General features: G+C 39.0%; 1 protein-coding gene across 2 annotated transcripts in view; it reads left to right on the forward strand.

Annotated features, from left to right (window-relative positions):
- PALS2 (protein associated with LIN7 2, MAGUK p55 family member) overlaps positions 1-19,254 on the forward strand; it is a 58,612-nt gene that overhangs the window by 344 nt on the left and 39,014 nt on the right. The window lies entirely within an intron of this gene.

Consider the following 19,254-nt stretch of genomic DNA (forward strand, 5'->3'; position numbering starts at 1 on the left):
CCCGGCGGCGGGAGCGGGGGCGCCGCGTGTGCGTGTGGCGTGAGGCGGGAAGAGCCGTCCGCAGGTAGCGGGGCCGGGCGGGCCTGCAGGGGAGCGAACATGGCAGCGCCGGAGTCCGGGAAGAGGGATTTTTGCCCCTAGAGCGGGGATTAACCCTCCTCCTCCCGCCTCCGGATGCGTCCCCGGGAGACTCGCGCTTCATCTGCCGCTCCGGATTATCCACCCGCCCACCCCCTTCCCCCCACCCTCTTTCCCGGTATTTTCTCTCCTCCTGGAGATTATCAGGTTTCCCGCCCCTCCCTCTCTGGGATCCTCCACCTCCTCCCCTCCGAGGGGATTATCTCCCCCCTTCTCTGCCGGATTATCCCCCCAGTTCGCTGTCCCTCCCTCCGCGTTTATGCTCCTCCGCAGCCTCGCCTCTCGGGGATTATCTGCTCTCCCTTTGGGGTGATTCTTCCTCTCCTGATCTCTGCCCCGGCCTTTCCCTGCCTATTTTCTACCTGAGGAAGTCAACCCTCCCCTTCCGTCTGCCTCTGACTGGGGAAAGGGGCGAAAATGTGGTTGTGATCAGGTGGGCAGGAGTTTCCAGCAGTGCTGTCATCTCCTCGGTCGTTGTACGAGTACTACAGGCAAGTGGATGTAGGTGTAGGAGAGGAGGCAGCAGGGATGGATGTGCGGAGCTTGGACCAGAGTTCAGCCTGTGGCGTTGTGCTCCCTATGCAGGAAAATATCTGCACCCTTCCTGCGATGTTACATCTGGTGGAGATGAAGGAGAGCCGACCTGGATCAGTGCTTTAAAAAAACGTGCATGGGTGCTGGGTGGTAGAGGCTGCACGGAAAAAAAGCCAGCAGCCTCTGAGTTTCTTTGAGGAGGGTGCAATGTACAGTAGTAGCATTGTAGGTGGGAGGGTGCTTGGATGACATTGCTGCTGTTCGGGGGTCAGAGCTGGCTTGAGTAGCTTCTGTCTTGGCTTGAAAGGCAGCTGGTTTAGGCTGTTGCTTGGTGTTGAGGACGAAGCAGGCTGGTATCTTTTGCTGAAGCTCTGATGCTGATGTGGTTCTTTACTGTCAACTTGCTGGCTGAGGAAAGATGCGTGTGTTCCTAAAACGGAGGGGGAAGGTTTATTCTATGTGTTTGACTCCTGCGTAGGTTCAACCAGTCTCTCTCCTAACACCTGGTCTCCCTGCATATGGGTTTGCTGGAGGAGACTTGCAGATCTTCTGGCCATCTTGCAGCACAAGGCCCAGGATTATATCCATTTAACTTCTCCCATTTGGCTTTGAGAAGAGAAGAGGCTGTGAGAAATTGTATGGAGACTGGGCACCTATAAATAGATGTCGGACTAGAGGAGGCTTTCAAATCTTAGCATGCTGCTTCTGAACAGATAGTGTCTGTTAAACTGGCTGGGTTGACACTAGCATCATAATGTTTCCTTTTATTTCTGCTGAGGTGGTTGGCTTTTAACACTTTGACCGGACCATACAACATCTGCCAAAAAATTCTTCCTGAAAAGGACATAGAGAAAATTCTCATTTAAATGAAGTGCTGACAATTGAAGTCTAGTTTGAGCTCATTTAAATGGGATTTTTAAATGACCCTTCAGAGAAATCTTTAGTTTCCTCTTCCCTCCCTTGAAATGCTTGGAATTGATGCTCTTCTGTCCTTAATTTGTTCTCAAAGTATTGCACTAGATAGATTACCTGAGATCTCTGTTGCTGTGAAAAATCTGCAGTACTGAGGTATGGCATCACAATGCTGGTAGCACTGCTAGGTTTTTATTTTGTTGTTTAGGTTTTGGAGTTTTTTGTTTATTCTTTTTTTTTTTTAATGGAATATTTGACACCTAACCAAAAGGGTGTATATTCCTTGAATTCAGGATGCTTGCATTTATTTTAGATCTTATGGATCACTGCTCTTTCAGCTTGTCTCGTTGAGAACTAATTAATATGGAAATTATTGACAAATATACTGTACTAGCTCTGTGGAATGGTATCTGTTCTGCTGCTCTATTAGTGGGCCAACTGCATACTCTAAGTCTCTAAAATGATTGAAAAGCTGTTGCAACATATGTGCAATTGGACCTTTTTTGAGCTGCCTCTTTCTTGTGCCCTTTTTCCCTTTCAAAAAATAGTAGAAGCTATTAAATCATGATGGTTTCTTTTTACCTTTTTTTAATAAAAGAAAAATAAGAAAGGAAGTAATGAAAATGTACCTGAATAATACAAAAGAGTCTTAACAAACACTAATGGGATGAATATCTGCAAGAACCCTGACTTTTAGGACATTTCTTATTTAGAGCATAAAATTTTAATCTGATCTCTATTTTCCTTTTTTTTTTTTTGTAAAAACAGGAAAAGGAAAGGTTTTGTAAACCTCAGGGAGGCAGAAAGGATAAGAAATCTTGGCAGTATGACTTACTAGTTTTGGCATTTTCAGTTGATATTTAACCATAGTAAAAGCAGGAAAACCAAGTAATTGATCAAATAATTTGGCTTTATTTTAAGTTGTTAAGGATGTGATCAGAGCATTATCCTCAGACACTGGGTATCTTTGGTCAGCATCAAGATCCAGCTTGCTGTTAAGTCCATGTGTTTGGTATTTTTGTGTGCAGAAACAGAGGTCAGTGATCTGCAGAAAACTTTCTAATACCAAAATGACAAGCAAAAGACTCTTTAGTATGAGTGTCTTTGTAGAGTGACTCAGTCTCTGAATTCTCGTGTTGTTCTAAAGGTATTTGTTTGTCGAAACTGTAGGTTGAATGCCATTTTCTAGAAGTTCAGTGTCCTGCTTTAAACCCATACTTTTTGCTGAGTGATTTAAAGTTCTCACTGAGTGTGACTGTCCCAGGCTTGTGAGTGCCCTTTGATCCTCTGTTTAGGACACTGGTCAGTGAATCTTTTCTCATGCTGAAGGAGCGGGAGGAATTTCTTTTTGCTCAAGAGACAGGTATGCACTTGGGATTGTGACAGTCTCTGTGCAGATGTTGAAGGAATAAGACTCTCAAGATCTGAAAGGAAGAAAAGCTCACATATGTTAAAATAAAATGCTCCATCATGTTGTGTGCTTAAACTAAAAATGGATAAAACCTGGAAGGCTTGGCCTTGCACTTGTGGTAAAAACATGAATTTTTAGAAGCATCCTGCAACTGGAGCGGTTCAAACACTATTGGACTTATTTGTGTGGAAATATAACACAGAATATGCTGGCAGGGTTAAGAACAAGTCTGTGAGAGGGAAGAGAGGTTTTGCTGTCCCCCACAAGAGAAGGAGCTCGTAGAGGGTGCTGGAGAGGAGTGAGTTTAGTTGGGTGTGACATGTGAGAGACAGGCTGAAATCCAGATGTGCTGCTCACAGATTCTGTTACAGGGCTTGTAGGGTTCTGTGGTCATTATAAGCATCTGCAGGTGGATCTCAGCTTATACTACAGCAATACTGTAGTGCAACAAAGCATGGTGTTGGTAATGTGCTATCCTGGGGCTTAAAATTGCTTTTTTTCAGAATAAAGCACACCTGAATTATGTAGTTATGGCAGATGTCACTCTTACAAGAATAATAGAGACCAAAAAGAAGATAGAAAGAGAAGTTAGGATGGGGTTCTTCCATATGTAAACATTTACATTCCTATTTTGGGTTAATTAGAGTCTTTGAAGTTACAGTAATTTCACGACCTTTGATAAATAATAAGAATTGAAAAATGGGATGTTATCTACTCTTATCATCATGTTCTAATTATTTTCAATGTCCGTGGCTTAAAAGAAAAAGGTGTTTCATACAGTGTTTTGTAACGTAACAATATTTCATATTAGCAACTATTCCATGGGTTTTACACATCAGTTATTTAAAGAACTCATTCTAGTGCCCAGGTCTCATGAAACCATGGTGGCAATTAGAAAGATACTGAAATCAGATGACATTTCAGATTTACTAGGAACAAATTTGATAAATTACCTCTACATGATTTTTAAGAGTATTGATTAGTTTTACATTCTGACAAAGAATTGTTTGAGAGCAGGGACTCAGTGTAATCCATGCTGACTGCAGAGAATGTGGTTTCTATAAACTTGTTTTTGGGGGAGAGGGACACAAAACATGATGACACTAGACACACACACAAATTCTTTGTATCTAACACAAAAACCTTGCTCCTCTTGCAGCTTCTGCTTACCCAAATCCCAAAGGATCAAATTACTGTTTCAGTTAAATTCACTTTTCCAGTAGGTGGAGACAATTGTTGATTTGAAATAAGCTTAAGCCTTTACATTTTGATTGCAAACATTTTATTGAGATACTCTTAAAATAATGAAAATTAGGATGTAAGAAAATGTTTAAATTTTTATTTTAAGATAGTTCACTCTTAAGGCTCTTACTGAAAGAGCTGTGGCATTCAAATATTGCTTCTGTATTAAGAGTGGCTACTCAAATAGTTTGTGTTTAATTTTCTAATTATCTCCACCCACTGGTCAAATATGCATTGATGAAAAGTTTAAGTGATACCTTTTAAAATATCCAAACACAGGATGGAGGAAAGTAGACTGAGGGTAAATAGACTGAGGGTAAATAGACTGAGGGTAAAAAGATTGGATAAAGTTTTTTCTTAAGACTAGTAACACAAGGTAGGGGACCCCTCAAGTAAATCAGCAGGAGAATAAAAGAAAGATGTGTCAGTCATTCTGGCCATGTTATTCCATTCCATGATAAATTTTTTAAAAAATATTTTATTCCATATTCATTCATTAATTGTTCAGAGATCTGACTGCAGGGATCATGTCAGAGGCTTTGCATGTAAAACGTGCCAACAACTTTTTATGTGATGTTGATTTCTTTTTTAACAAGTCAGTGGGCCAGTTGGTAAGTCAGCCTTTACATATCTTATTAAAATTCCATCCCATTCCTTTTCTGATCCTCTGTTGAAGTTTACAGAGATCTTTTTGGCAAGATGAAACTGCTTATGCAGCAGAAGTTCTCAGACTGGGAAGACAGACTATGTTCTAGTAAATGAAGTGAGAGAAAAGTTAATTTCTCCTTTCCAAGTTATTCTGGCTTACTGCATTGTGATTTGTTGTGCTGTTGCAAATGACAGGGCTGCTGCACAGAAATTGCTTGAATGTTATTAATTTTGCTGTAGTCATAGTACTGCTTACAGCTTCTCACACATTCCTCAGATCATTAGAAGGAGCTGTAATTAACAACTGAAAGTTCAGTTTACGCATTCTTTGGTAAAGAGCATGCAGGCAGGGAGAAGTTGGTAAGTGAAACTTCATGTTCATGGAGTGCGTGGCAGTCGGGCATTCAGTCATCTGAACTCAAATCGGACAGACAGTCAGTCTCTCTTCTCAGATCTACTGGCACGGCTCTGCTGCTTACGCTACATTTGGTACGGAACAGCAAAATGGGATGAGCAGTGCTTGATTCAGTCACTTCTGACCAGTGAAGCTCCTTTATACAGATTTATTCTTTGTAGTATTTTAACAACTTCCAGGAACTTGTTGCAGTTGGCATTTGTTTTACATGATCTTCCCTGAGGACAAACTCTGGGTGTACATTGCTATGTGTGGTATTTAAGGCAGTGTTCAACTGCAGCTTATTTATCAAGTGAAACACTTGGTTTCAGTTCTGTGAATTTTGTTTTATTCTTTCATAGCTTTACGTGGGGTGGCCCAGTTGCTGCATGGATAAAATTCAACCTTGGTGTAAGCCTGTTGTGTGAGAGGAGTTGTCCATCATTAGCTCTACAATAATCTCACAGGTGTCTTGTCGCAGGAGGGATCAAATGGACACACTACCTTTAAGTCATTGTGCTTTGGGAAGCAAGATAAACTGGTAACTTGTGTTGCTGGGTTTTAATCAGCACTGCTGTAACATTACCTGGTCACAGGGCAGTAATGACTGTGCTTGAATTGCTCTCACTGATGGTTGAGAGCCCTCACATCTGTTTCATGTTCCTGTTGCTGCAGGGGAGAAACGTTTGGGCAGTTTTGAGGACAGGCTATAAATACACAAAGAGAAAGGGGTATGGGAGCACCGGAGAGTTGAATCGTGTCTTGAGTTTTACGTATAATTTTATAGGAAAAAAAAATCCATCCATCCATTGGTCTTTGCGTCTGCCACACACACACACAACGGGTAAAGCTTAGGGATCCAGACATTGTTAAAAATCGTGCTATTGGAATGGGAGGTTAACTGGGTGTATACACTGGTGAGAATGTAAGAGGCTTTGGCTGTTGTTGAAAAGGGGCAGAAAAGGGTGTTGTATGGAATGATTCGCAAGTTGAAATGCGGAGCCCGAACGCGCCGGGTCGGCTCGGAAAGGCGGCTCAAGCGCGCTCTCCAGTGGCCACAGCGGGACAGCGGCGCCGGCATGGGCTGGGGGCCGTCGGGGCCACCGCGCCGGCTGAGTGACAGAAGCGGATGGCTGCATGCTTAGCTGAGCACACTGATAAATAAGCTGGTGCTTCTTAACAAATAAGTGGCTTTTAAAAAAAAATCTGCTGTTGCCAAAAATTGAATCAGTTAGGAATCTTGCTCTGGTAGCTGGGTCAAAAAAGGACTGTCCCATCCAGCAGTCTATTAAATGGGGAGATTGCTGCAGTCTCTGCTGGGATTTTTTGTGCTGACGCCTGGAAGCAGGCAGGTTTATTGTTGAATGGAATTTATTAGCTATGAATTGAAGCGTGCACATTTAACTGTGTCAAATCTTGGCAAATAGCTCTGCAAACAGCACAGACTAACTAAACAGCAGCAGAAAGAAATGCATAGTTCTTAACAAGTTTAGCACACAGTTCTCGGTCTTACATCAGATTCCATGCTGTTCAGGAAAGCAGCCGTGGCCTTCAGAAGGAAGAACTTCATTGGCATTAATGAATAGGAAATGGAAAAGAGAACGGTGAACTGTTCAGCAGGTGGACTCATCATGAAGTGGAAGGTCTCAAGGTGCATTGTGTAATTTGAAATTTCTGAGATAACTGCTTCATAGATGACTTCAAGTTTCTAGTATTTTACTTTAGCTCTCTTTAACTGTTCAAACCATGAACTTTTGGCTCCTGGTAGGGCTCTCTTTTGTAGACAAGACTTAAGTTAGCCCTTGTTTGATCACACGCCTTGTTTCTCCAAAAACCACAAGTATTTTATATGACAGTGTGACTGTCAGAATGGTGCTGTTGGGTCTTGCTGTTAACTGGAGTTGTTAAATTAAGACACTTGAAGTAAGTTTGAGCTCCTAAGAATGTAGTGTTTGGTTGGATTTTTCGAAGTAATTTTATTTGTAAGGTACTAGCAAAAAAACTACATAGAGGAATATTTAGTGAAACCATTAAGAATCCTTTTTTAAGAGTTGTAAGAATTAGTCTAATTACAAATTTGGCAAAAAATGCATGTGTAATAAGTTTCAGAAGTCTGCTACTTAGCTTAGAATGTATGGGCCCTATATGGAAAAGTGCAACTGTATATCTGTTCATATGTGACATCTGGTGTGATACAGTCACACCAGTTATCTGTTCACCACTTCTGATGAACCCATTACACAGAATGTGTACTTTTGTGCACAAAGCACTTTCCTCACTATGGATGTCACTATAAAGCTTTTATACATTTCAAATAATAATAAAAAAATAAAATCCCTTGGGCTTCCCTACCCCAGGCATAAATGATTTTACTTTACAAATATAATTACTGTACTTCCAGGAGGTAATCTCTCTGGACAGCCATAGACTAGTTTGAATTAGATTACTCTGTTTTTTCCTCCAGGGTGAGTTAATACATTGAGTTTTATTTTTCTGTAATTACTTCAAAATTTAGATCACTTTTAAGGCTTACTATTCTTCCTTATAACTAGACTGAGAAAGTTAAGAATACTTGCATTTGAGGGGATGACATTAACTTTTTTTCATCTATAACTTAATTTCCTTCAGGTAGGTATCTGTTCTGCTCCTCAACTTCATACAGCTCATGCTGTGTTCAGTTAGTCTCAGTTGTAGAGTTTCTTAATTTGGAAATACTGGAAATATTTACTTAATAAGCAGAGAGTAAGCACACTAAATCTTTCAACTGTGACATTTAACCAAGTCTAGCTAGAGCAATGTTTTTGTTAAATCTGTATTTCCAGAGTTCTGGGTTTGAAATCTTTCCAGTAGTTTGGCAGTAAGCTTCATGAATAAAGCAAGTTACTACTTTTACCTCTGTTACAAAATGTTTGGACAGAAAGCCAGTTAGTGTGAAATAAACAGAGGAGCAGAGTTAGTCAGGGGAGATAGTCAGGAAAATGGTTTTCCTATTTTTTTCATGAACTTCAGAAGGAAGGGCAAATCTCTGGATAGATGATAGTGAACCACGATTGGATGCACATGCATTTATATAAATGACCTGTTTGTATTTGGATTTTACTTACTTTAAGAAGCAGCAATGCACTTAAAGCAGTAGATGAGAGAAGACTACAGAGATTAATTTGCAAATTAACCTTCTAATAATACAATGCTGTTTTGAAATAGAAGGAAATCTTTGGTGTTTTGAGGTCTCAGAATATGACTTCCTGTTTGTGTTGAATACAGGACCAGCCCGGATATCTGTAGAGGCAGTAATTTCAGTTCTGTAGTTGGCATCTGGTATCCAAGTGCGGGAGTATTGTGTACTAATGCAAAAGTAGTACAATGTTACAGGGTAAAACTCGTTACCTGTGTTGTCAGTGAAGTCCTACAGCCTAGCTAAGTAACATGTAAGTCCATTGCAAACCTGAAAGTACTTGGGTCCCATTGAATACAGTAGGTTTTCAAATAATAAGTTCTTTCGTTGGGTCAGACTGAAGTTCCATCAAGCTCATTTTTTCTAACATGCAGTGCAGCATCTGAAACCATGCAGAATCTGTCAGGAGCTCCTATTAGTGTTATCCCTGAGCAGATTTTCAAGAAGACAGAAGACATGGATGTGTCTTAATGAGAAGATGCTGGGGCCAGAAGAGTTAGTGTCTGGATAACCTTAAATTCAGCTTACAGATAGGCATAAAGAAGCGTAGCATGGTCCCCAAGTGCCTAGACATCATTACCCAAAAACCAATGAAGAATTCATTGTGCTAATGTGCAACAGCAGCAGATTCCAAAATTTAGTGTGTTGTTCATGACTAAAATAACATCTTATGTAATTGCCCTGGGCCTGCAAATTAGCAGCTTCTAAAATGATCTTACAGCTTTGCAGAGGGGATTGAAAACTAAGACAGCAGAATGATTGATAATGCTAAAGGCGTAAGACTTGAAGGGCTCCAGGAAGTCCATCTTTGAGTAGAGAGAGATTATGCATTTGCCACTCTTTTTCTTCTCTTGCTCTTCTGCAAGTCATTAGGGAGCCAGTATAAATGCAAGAGGATGACCTGAAATACCAGGCACACGTTGGCAGCTGTGGGTGTGGCTACCTGTAAGAAGAAGATTCCTACTCTCTAATATTGCACTGAAAAAAGACCCTGCATCAGGATCTTTCTCTTGTTTGATGTGATCTTCCTCTGTGTTAGGATATTACCCATTTGAACTGGACAGGGTTGATGCCAGTAATGGATTGGAAGTTGCAGTCTGTCTTTTAAAAATACATGTTTTATTTTGTTTGTATGCATGCATGCAACTCCATACATATATGGAAACATACAGAAAAAGAAGGAATTTTTAATAAAATGCAGTATTTTATATGTGTGTGTTAAGATGTATGTGGGTGTATATGTATGCGTACATATGTATCTTAAAAAAAAACGCTTGTCTGTAAACAGAAAGCCCAACATCCATAAACTGTCTAGGAAAGCATAAATACAAAGTACACATACATGACATTTTCTCTAGGTAATCTCCCAGAATCTGGCTAACATTTAACCTGAAGATTTTTTAAATTAAATTAGGTTGTGGATTATTTTTGTAATTTGGTTTGGGTGCTTTTACCATTCAAGACGCTTCAATTTCAAAGCTGGTTTCAACTCCTTAATGGACTGTATTCATACATAAATTGCTAGTGTGCACTGGAGATCTGTTTGATTAAACATGAGAAACTCTTATCCTTGGATTGGATTACTGTTTAGTTTCTTTAAATAATTGACAATGGATTTTCACTGAAGTGCTTGATAACTGAGATATGATACGTGCAGCATTGTAGCCTTCTGTGAAGATTGAACCAGTACTAGTTCTTGCTTTGGTAACAGAGCTGGTGGCAAGTTTGCAGCAGATTAATGATTACTCATCTTTTAGTTTAGGAAGCATGTCAGACTGACCAGGATATCCATAGGCTGGTCTTTGGTGGGCCATTGCTCCATTCTGCCTAATGATGTGTCCAGGTGAAACAACAGAAATAGATGTTTAGCCTCCAAACACTGGAGCTTGCAGGCCTGTTTACATATTTACCTGCTCTCTAGAAATCTGACTGCTGCCCTGTGACATGTTCCTTTTGATACTGGCTTCCACACAGGCACCTTGAATAAGGTGAACCTAGCCTTGGCAAATATCTTGGTGTGGCTTTAAGGGTTTTCTGCCTTTAGTGTGGGGTTTTAATAAACACAGAAAGATAAAGTGTGTTGGGGAAAAGGAAGAACATTCTAATAGCTTGAATTTTGGATTGTTTGGTCACTGAGTCCTTTGAACTTACATATGTGAGCTGGTAAAAGGTGGTCGTCTGAAGCTAAAGGGGAGAGTTCTCAATTAGCAATAGAAATGCTCTTTCAAGTTAGTCTGACAGTATGGTATCCTGTGCCTGGAAGCATGTTCAACTGATCTGTGGAAATGCATTGATAATAAGGAGACATCACTGTCTCAATTGCTGTGATTAAAAAACATCCTTCCTAACATCCTCCTTCACATTGTCCTATATCTACATGCAGAATTGGGAACAAGCTGAAGCAGCTGGCTCATCTTTCCCTCACTCACTTCAGTCATTCTACAGGTAGCTAGCAGTTTTTTAGATTTGGTACCACTTGGAAAACACTTCCAGTTTTACAGCAATAAGCAATGGCTTTAAAGCTTCTAGGTTCAGTCTTGTGATGTAAGGAGGAGGAATGGAATCAGGTGTTCTAGATCATCCTGTGTTAGCAGTGAACTGGAGATGTGTTTTCGATCAAAATCAGCTTGATAGGAGATCTTAGAATCCAAGCAGTGATTTCCATACAAACTAAAGGCTTGGTGTTATAGAAATAGTTTGTACTACCTGCTGGAAATGCGGTGCCAAGGATTCAGAGAGATGAAAAAAGCTCTTTCCCCTTTACTTTCCAGTCTGTCATCTTCTCACTCATTGGTAAAAGTCACAGTTCTCATGTTTGATCGTTGTGTCGTTTAAAGAGGCAATAACGAAGCAATGTCCCAAGACAGTTCTTTAGAAAGATTTTAAAAAATACTTTTTCAAGGTGACTTTCTTATTATATTTTAATAGGAAGTGTAATCACTGACAAATCCCTAGTTTGGTCTGAATGGTATGTGGAAGCTCTCAGGCTTGACAGAAATTGGGAAGTGTATAAAAATAAGAACAGTTCCATTACCAAGAACTTGATCTAGGCTTCTATAGATGCTGTTTGTTCTTTGGAGAAGAGATTTTCATAGTGGTAGGTGAAACAAACAATTATGTAAAGGTTTTTTTATTTATTTATTTTAGTAATAATGCAACAGAAATAGAAAAGATATAACACAACATATGTGGAGTTGAGAAAAAATTGACTGACCTTTCTTATCCCGAGTTGCACCAAGAGGGCAGGTCTTCCTCTATTGGTACATCTTGCTCAGAGAAGTGACAAAGGTTTCTCTAACTTCTACTCTCAAAACCGGCTGTAATTTCATCATCTTGATGTGTTGAAAGTGAGGCTTGACCAGACTTGTGTTTTCTCTTGCTGAAGAAATAGATCCTTTGGAAAAAAAAAAAAAAGTGCAGCATGAATATGCTTCTTGTATAGAAATAGGAGAAAAAAAGGAATAAAATTTACCAGCTGTACATTGAATATTGTCTTTCCAAGTGATGCCCAAAAATACTCTTGTGCATCTGAAGATAGTGAATGCATCATAAATCTCAGCTAATATTATCTAGAATTGCTCTACTTAGTTATCTGTGACCAAAATTAGAATCCTGCTAAAGCTTCTGTTATGTAGTTTTTAGAGTTCATTGGCAGCTTCTGAGTGAATTAAAAGGATGAAGAAAGGCTAAAGGAGTGAAGACTCATAAGGAGACTCTTGAGATCTTGGCCATCCTATTTTAAATTAGAATTCCAAAATGTTAGGAAGATCTCTGAATGTCTATAGCACAGGTTGCTTTTATTCAAGCTACTAATTCTTTTTTTGCAGCTAAGCTGCCATTTTGGTTTTACTATCTACTCTGATTCTTGAACATTTGGGTATACTTAGGAAACAGAAGGGGTACTTTCTTGTGTAAACAGAAATAGGCAGTGAATAAAAAGATAGTGGAAAAATCTCGAGTCTGTATGAACCTAATGGATTAATCAAGAATTATACTGTGTGACATTTCACAGTTTGTACTTAAGGAAATATATGCAAATACCTCTTGTCAGCTTGTTTTGAGGGATCTGAACATATAAACCTCTGAATGAGTCTTTCATTCAAGTAGGTCACTTCCATTTTATTCTTTTTTTTTCACATAATTCCCAAACCAACTTTAACTGATGCATTAACTTGGAAGTCACTGGGGCTGGTTACCTGCTTGCAGCTAAGTTTACACTTAAATCCTTTTCAGTAATATTTTTGCAAATTCTACTTCTCTGGAATATTGTCTAACAAACTTTTTTACAGGCAGTGGGCTGAAAGAGGGGCACAGTGAGGGACTCAGCGTTGGGAACCTGCCTCTCTTTGGCATCAATGAATAAGCACCGTGTTATCTTCCGGGCAGAAGTGCCAGTCTGTGTACATGAAGACAGGTGAAGCAGGTGACAGTTCCATTTAAACACTACCCCTTCCAGCATGGTGTAAGCACCATGTGGTAGTGCTAGATTGCGTACAGAAATGACAGATTGGGTGTGGTTTCCTGGGCCATTAGCTAGAATATAGAAGACATTTCACATTTTTTTGTTTTTCCTACTGAGCTACTCCTTTTGCTGTATCTAGTTTTTCTAAGTTCATTATAATGTGTTGCCTACTTTCCAGCCATTTTTTCCCTTTTATTAGATACATTTTCAAATAATTTACTATTACATAGGTGTTCAAGACTCAACCAAAATTTTACTTTTATGTGGGTGTTGGAGAGATGACCAACTTCTCTGTGTATGGTAGGGTCTTTGGCTAAATGATTTGAACTCTGATGTTGGGGTATGTGCACAGGCCTGTGTTCTGATGGCTGGTATGATGACTGCAAAAAACCCATGAGAGATAATCTGACACTTGAGATGATCTTGAATTTGTACATTTTGGTGGTGATTAAACTCACTGAAATATATTTTCTACTCCTCCTGAAATATAATCCAACAAAGAGAATTAAAGTCAGCGAGTTTTTATAGAGGATTATTTGTACATGATGTTGGAAGTGCTGTGTCTGTGAATATGTTTGGGATGCTGTTATGTTATGTGTGTGTCTTTATGGAATCTTGAAAGTCATAGGACATTGTGTATTGTATGGCTTTGCTGTGCTGTTAGCACAGTAGATTCAAGTAAAAATGTTCGGTGAAACAAGAATGACTGGGATGCAGTTGCAGTGATATTTCCATGCTTCAAATTTATGGTGGAGTCTTCCAACTCTGCTGCATGAAGCAGATTTGTGCTGTGCTATAAACTTATCATTTCATCAATCTTTGCATTGTTTTTCATTGTCATACAGATTGTCATACAGAAAAATCTGTATCCACCTGTTCTTGGAAAGCCTCAGAACCGAGACTGATAGAATTACTATACTGATTTATTAATTTTATTAAGTCTTGAACTTAAGGTAGTCTTCCTGATAATTTAAAATGAGAGATCTGATGTGTGCACATAAAGCACTGTGTAAGTGTTCCTTCCTCACAAAAAGATACCTGTTCAGGTTCAGGGTATCTCTCTGGAACAAGAACTGCCTGCAGAGTGATGGACTTTCAATAAAGAATTAGGAAAACTGATGAACAGTGTATGTCTGGTAAAAATCCTTTAGAGGAAGGGTTCTGCAGTATCCTGCTGGTATTTGGCATGGATGAGAATGTTTTTCTGTTCATGTTTAAGATTCTGGTTGGTACACAAGACCAGGAAATTGCAGGTCTTCTTGGAGTCCTCTGTTTTAACTTGTTTGACATGCTAACAATTCATTTATTAAGCACAGGAAGATCACAGTTTTGAGCACATGTGAAATTTATGTAACTGTATAGTGAATTTCAAGTACTTAGAGTGTATATCAAAAAATTGCCATGAGACTATTTAATTTTCTACCCTTTCAGCCATAATTTAATCCTATGTTGAGCCAACATAATGCATGCCTGATTGAATCTTTATCCTTCATAGCTCTTGATGTCCATTGTTCTGGACAGAGGCATGGTAATTAATTTGTGAAAAGATTTTTTCAATGCAGAGACTTGGCTTCTTTTTTGAACTACTGGCAGGAGCTGATTCAAAGCAGTCTCTCTGGTATTAAAAAACAAGTGTTGATTCCTTCTGTGTGAAAGTTGGCTTGTCTGGGTCTGAAAACTTACGCTGAGAAGTGATGTGGTATTTAAATCCTGACACTGTCTTTGGAAAAACAGAATATCTGCTGGATTTTCTGCAGCTGAGAAAGCTTCTTTCATGTTTCAAATGCTTCAGTCATTGAACACAAATTCCTTCTTACAGGATCAAATGGGATTTCTGTATGGCAGGTTAGTGTAGAGGAATACTCGGTGCCATCAGTAAGCTTGATTTGTGGAAAGGATATTAATGAAGATAGAAAGGTCCCTTTCCAAGCACTATGGTGTTAGTACTGCTGAGGTTTGTTACAAACATTATTCCGAAGGAAGTTTGGGCCCGACGATCTGATGTTTCTAAAGGATGTCTCAATGTACAAACTAATGCCAGTGGGCTGGATCAGCAATCCATTAAGTGCTTACCAGGCTGCTGGGCCAACATCTTTTTTAGTGTGCCACTGGATCTGTCCAGGGACAGGTGTTTGGGAGTTTACCTGCATGTGGTTTACTTTATTAGATCTGTTTCTTCAAGCTGTTTTTCCTTCCTCACTGGACCAAAAAGCAAGCTAAAGTCCAGCATGTGTCCTTGCAGTCCAGCAGTCTTTACAGCTTTGCACACAAGTGTAGCTGACTCTTAGGATACATGTAGCTGAGGAATCGGGATCTGTTGACTTAGGGAAGTGCAAGCCTGGGCTGCTTAAAATTATCAGCTGCTCTTTGAGTGGAGACTGTCAGCCAGGTTCTGTCCTGAGTCTAGGACTTTTCTTCTCTCACACGACAAGTGGAATGTGTGCAGGTCTTCTGGGGGCTATGTTGATAGGGTTTCTGAGAAATTGAAACAGGATCAAAGTTCCATTTGGTGTTGGGCACAACTTAAAGAAAAGTATAGTGAAAAGTGAAAGAAACAGAGATAATTATTTGAAAAAATAAGTAAACAGGTTGATATTCTTTCTGCAAAGAGGAATTTATACTTCTGAAAATGCATCCCTAGACTATGTTGTTTCAGACCTTTCAAAATCTTGAGGAGGAATGGGGCCATTTCACTTATGTGTCAAGTTTGTGGAGACAATGACTACTCCATCTATTTTTTGCTACCTTGCGTGCTGTATAACCTGTCTGCTGAGACAGGACTTGGTTTTTTTAAATAACATTCATAAATACTGGCAACAATGTGATTTTGACCTTGTAACACCCAGAAAGTTATGTAAAAAGACATCTTAGCCCTTTCAAGTTTTCTTGGGAACTTGAAGGTAATTTCATGTTAAATTATTCCACAATCTTAAAACTAGTTGTATCCAAAGAACCAATTTATCTATAGGAGGTTACATTGCTCTCTTTTTTATATTGTTTTCAAGCCCAGTACTCTTCAGGGAAAGAGGAATTCAGTGGGGAGTAAGATAAGCAGAAACAACCATGGATGGGACTGACTGCTCTGAGAACTCATTTGGTGTGATGAGACAGTCCTCTCAAGTGCCACACTGATGGTGGCTGGTAAAGCAATTACTCTTTTCCAGGTCAGGACCTGGACTTCATAAAACCTTCTTGGGGAAAAGCTCTAACATGGATTTATTATTTATCTATTGCAGTGAAATTCCAAGGCTGGGGACAGAGACTCATGATCCCTAACCTACCATTTCTGATTGTACACGGAGGACTTCAATAGGCTATTTTGGGAATCCTCTTCTTTTCTGTGGATGGCATTAGAAGTGGTCCTGACTGCTGCTACCCAGGTGACTGGGTCTTAAAATTTGTGCAGATCTGAGAGGTTTTATAGTCAAAATCCAACAAGTGTTGTACTAGTACTTGTTTGTACTAGTACCCTCCTCTCTTCTCCCAACTCCTTTCTCTGAGACACCTAAGAAGTGCGGAAACAAAAGAACAAAGGACTTGAGTGAAAATTAAGATAATGTGGTTTTTATTGTTTCAGCATAAAGAGGTTTGAAGAGAGTTAGCATATGAGGATGCATATGAACTGCTTTTAAGATACAGCAATTGCAGTTTGAAGTCGAGAAAAACATTATCTCACAATTTTTTTCCCCTCTCTGTAGGCTTTCTCATGGCTCAGATGCAGTCAGAAAGCAAGTTCCATCATGGAACTTTCACAAGAGAAGCCATTATAAAAGATGATGTCATATCAGTAGAAGTTGTCGATTCAAACCTTTCAGATTTACAGCAATTTGCCTGTCTCAGAAAAGGATGAAAAGCCCTGACAGATATTATTCTTCACTGAGTTTTGCAGTGGTGTGAACTGTTCAAGAAGAAAAGTTTGGCTGTCTTTGCATTTGCCAGTACTTCTTTTGAAAACAAACAAACAAACAACCCTTCCCCCCCAGCCAAAAAAAAACTAAACCAAGACATTTTAACTAAAAAATGTGCAAAATTTACTTGAAAGATCTCTGGTTTTGCTTGAGTTGGAGTGGTGGGGTACATGACTGAAAATTCAGAAGTTCTTAGCAAAACTTAATGAAATCCAACTTGGTGTTCTGAGGAAATGGAGTAGAAAATTTCAAACATGTCAGTATGCATCACATACAGTTTTGAAGACACCCTTTGCTGTTTCACTGCCTGTGCCCACCTTATACAAGACAGAACACTGTCTTCAGGGTTTACAGCAGTAACTTTAACTTTAAAGTGAAGGTGGCAAACATTCAAAGAGAGCATTCAAAGTGGCAGTTTCCTTAAAAGCATGTAGTTCTTAATCCAAGCTGCCCCAAGACCACTAGAAATAAATTTTTCCTGATGCTATTGTGTCTAGATATTCTTAAATTGAAATTAGATTTCCCACTTTTCATTAAACATTGGCAATTGTGAATAAATCCTGGTAACATAACGTGGGGAAGTAGTCCAGGAGATAAAACACATGACTAAGGGCAGTGTGACTTACTCCATGAAGTTTTTCAGTTCCCTTCAAAATACAAGTGTCAAGCTGATCTTTTTATTCCTTTTCCAGGGTTCTTGAACACAGCCTTCTAAGGACTAAAGAAACATAACTGTTGAGGGTAATGAATAGGCAATTGTGTAAATCTTGACTGCATCGAACTGAAAGAAAGGTTTAGAGTGGAGTCTCTTCACTAGGAGTGACGGAGATGTATTTTGAGCATTCCTGAAGGTCAAGTAAGCCTTTAACATGCCATATTTTGCCATTTCTTTATTAAAACACAAAGTTTTTATGTGGCATTTTTCACTATTTAAAAAGATAAGCTGTGTTATTTGGCAAACAAGTTTGAAAAAGCCATTTTCTATCCACTATATCACTACTAACATTCCAACTGTGTTATGGAAATTTTCTTTGTGGGTAAAGCTTTAGCTGTGTTCTTAAAATAAGCAAGAACTGTGTCATATGACAAAGGTAGTGAAGTAAACGGGGTTTTTTTGTTTTTCTGTTGCAAGTCACCCTGAACTAGAGCATTATTCATTTAGTGAATTGCATTTACTGCTTCCAGATAAGTTTGTTGGGCAGAAATGGGGGTGTGTGCATGAGAGAGGTTAGTTTAGTGGAAGTGGGAGCATTAGAGTTTAGGGATGAACTTCAAGTGAAATTTTTGGAAAATGTATTAGGTGATCATGTAAAACTGAAAACTGAGGTCCTGGGACAGAGATAATTTAATTTAAATGTTATAAATTTTGCAGATTCACTCCTGTTTGCAGATTCACTCCTGTGCTAAATTTTTTGTCTTCAGGCTGGGATGCAGTAGAAAATTGAGTGAAATTAAGTGAATACTTCCCTATGGAAGCGTTTCATGGTGGTTCTTTTCCTTTCAATAGAAAAATGGGCTAGGTATAATAATAGTGTAATTAAATACCTTTTCCTTTTTTATTAAAGAATATGTTGACATAGTCTAAATATTTTCTAAAGTGCTTTAACCTATTTTGTGCTCCAAAAAGCTGTCATGTATTTGTTTTCTCCATATAATTTTTTTGAGCAACTTTTAAATGCTTGTGTAGCATCCATAGTGGAAGCTCAAAAATAATTTTATGTCTGCACTGGTACAGCTCTAATTTAAATACTCCAGTGTATTAGCTTGGAAGGGATAATTCAATAAATACTTCACAGTAGCAGAGGCTTGAAACAGTGAATGCATGAAATGTTAACATATGGGTGTGACTGGTAAAAGGGCAGAGGTGTAGTTTTTTACAGCTACATCATAATGGAGCAATCAGATTTTGAAAGTGCTGAGTTTGGATGCTTTCATTTAAAAAAGCATTCTGCTGTTATAACTCTGAGAATATATTATGACAGTGTTATTTCACTTGATATCAAAACTTCATTATAAAATTCTTATTTGTTAGAATTCCTGAGTGTCTCCTACGCTTGAAGCTGTAAAAGGAAGTAGTGTTAAAAGCAACAGTAGTATCTGGATGATATGTGGTTTCTGGTACATTTCCTTGTCTAAGCATTTTCACTAAAGCAAAAAGTGCCAAAACACAAAAACAAAGTGCCAAAAACTAATTTGAAGCCTGGAGTAATAGCAGTGGGACAAAATATATATATGTGAAGTATTTTCACTGAAGAAAGAGGACTTTTTGTTCAGTTACAGTTTTTAATTTTGGAGGAGAGTGATGTTTAAAGTGTACCTTTGTACTGTTTTGTGACAGACCAGTAGGTTGAGCTGACAGTATGATGTAACTGTAAGAAGGTCAAAATAGATCTCATTATCTCTCCCTATCACTAGAGAGGGAAGTATTAA

Source organism: Agelaius phoeniceus, chromosome 1, assembly GCF_051311805.1.
Source record: "Agelaius phoeniceus isolate bAgePho1 chromosome 1, bAgePho1.hap1, whole genome shotgun sequence".
In the NCBI taxonomy this organism is placed as follows: Eukaryota; Metazoa; Chordata; class Aves; order Passeriformes; family Icteridae; genus Agelaius; species Agelaius phoeniceus.